The sequence below is a fragment of the Meles meles genome, chromosome 8 (genome assembly GCF_922984935.1).
Source record: "Meles meles chromosome 8, mMelMel3.1 paternal haplotype, whole genome shotgun sequence".
In the NCBI taxonomy this organism is placed as follows: Eukaryota; Metazoa; Chordata; class Mammalia; order Carnivora; family Mustelidae; genus Meles; species Meles meles.
In genome coordinates, this window is record NC_060073.1 from 6,842,714 (window position 1) to 6,844,556 (window position 1,843).

Genomic DNA, 1,843 nt, shown 5'->3' on the forward strand with positions numbered 1-1,843 from the left:
CAGAGTCACCCTGGGTGTGGAGGGGCCGGGGGGAGTGCGGCACAAGGGCTGGGACACGGAGACGTGGAACTTGCGAAGAGCCCAGGGACTTTGCTCAGAACCATGTGTTCCATCCTTAGGCTTGTGTCTCAAGGGCACGGGCAGGAAGACCGGGGGAGATGCCACCCAGCAAAACGGGGGTTCTGAAGCAGGAGGGTCCCAGGCGTCCTGGCCCAGCCCTGGCTCCTCGGCTTCGTCCACCCTCCCTCCCCGATGCCTTTCCCCCAAGCCTTACTCCAGAGGGCGGTGCCCGGCACAGGCAGGAGCAAGAGGGACAGCAGTCAGGATATTAGTGTCCCAGCTGAAAAGAGGTCTGGGAACAGCCACTTGGCAGTCGCTGGGCACCGGCTTCCTGACACCAGCAAAAGGGAACCGTCTGGTGGCAGAGAGGCGCTCGCTGCAGAGCAGTCTGCAATCTGGGGGTTTTCTGTGTGTGTTTAATGCCTCCTTGGGCCTCCAGGATCACTTCCAACAGTCACGCGACTCGTTTCCAGGCAACCGGTTCGCGCTCCCATTCATGCTGAGCTCCAGCTTTCCCCGCGCCACAGCCTCCCTCTGCTCGGCACAAGCCTCCCCCCAGGTGCCTCCCCCCAGGACGCAGACTCTTCCTCCCCTCCCGCCAACTGCCCCATTGCACGGGGACTCTGGGTCTTGCGGAGCCTGTCATAAAGGGAGAGGAGGCTTTGTACCCTCCAAGGGGGGACCATGATACGACGATTCCCCACAAAGCTGCTTCAGTGACTTGAGCATAATTGGCGAGAGCGGGGCTCCCTCTGAGCCACGCAGGAACTCACGCGATAAGGGCTCAGAGCCTGCTTTATCGTGGCCCAGGGCCTGTTGCTTAATCTTCCCGGGCCAGGGTTTCCCAAGGCGCGGGGGCGGGGTGCAGGGTTTTGGCGGACACTGGGGTTGGTGCAAATATGAAGGCTGTTCTCGAACTGTTTGAGGTCGTGGAAGAGGGGCCCGGGCTCCTAACTGCCACATTCAGAGACGAAGTGGCTGGGTGCTCGGGGATCTTGAGGAGGGAAACTCGGCTCCCCACGCTGGGGCTTGTCTCTGTTCTCGTGTTCAGACGCGGAGCCTATAAAATGAACGAGACAAAACCGCAGCTGCTTGTTTTCAAAGGGAGGCCAGTTTCTCCCAAAGCCGGTGGGACCTGCCGTGGACTCCCCCCTCGCTGTCCGGGGCAAGAGGCAAAGGTGGGACCCTGCTCGGTCACCTGTCTGCCTCTGACTCAGGCCACAGGCATCGCGCCTGCCGCGCCCTTGCACACTTCCCTCAGCCCAGCAGTCGGGCTCCTCCGGCCTGGCTTTGGCAGACAAGGCAGGAGAGCCCACCGGCTTTGGCTTTGGGCAGAAACCCAGTCCACGTTTAGCTAGTGACAGCTTCTCCCCAAATGCCCGGACACACGGGGTGTTTGGGGACCCTAGATGGCCCCACCCGGCCAAGAGCTCTGGGCGAACCCCACACGTTGTGCAGCTTTGGCAGGGCCGGCGCCGGGGAACCCAGCTTTGGCAGGGCTCCGGGAGGCCGCCCCCGCCAGATGGAGTGGTCGGGCCGGGACCACCGCCCGCAGAACAGGGCTGCGTGGGGAGGGCCAGGCGCGCCGCCAGCTCCTCACTCTGCACCACCCCCCCCGTGCTCCCCAGCACGGAGGCCACGGGGGCCTGGGGAGGGTCCGGGCTGAGGCCGGCCGGACACCCAGTGTGACAGACGTGCGGCCTTCACGAGTCACATGTCAAGGAGGCAATGTTCTTTGTTCGCTGCCAGGAAAAAGAAAAAGGAAAAAGAACTCCGCTCAGGA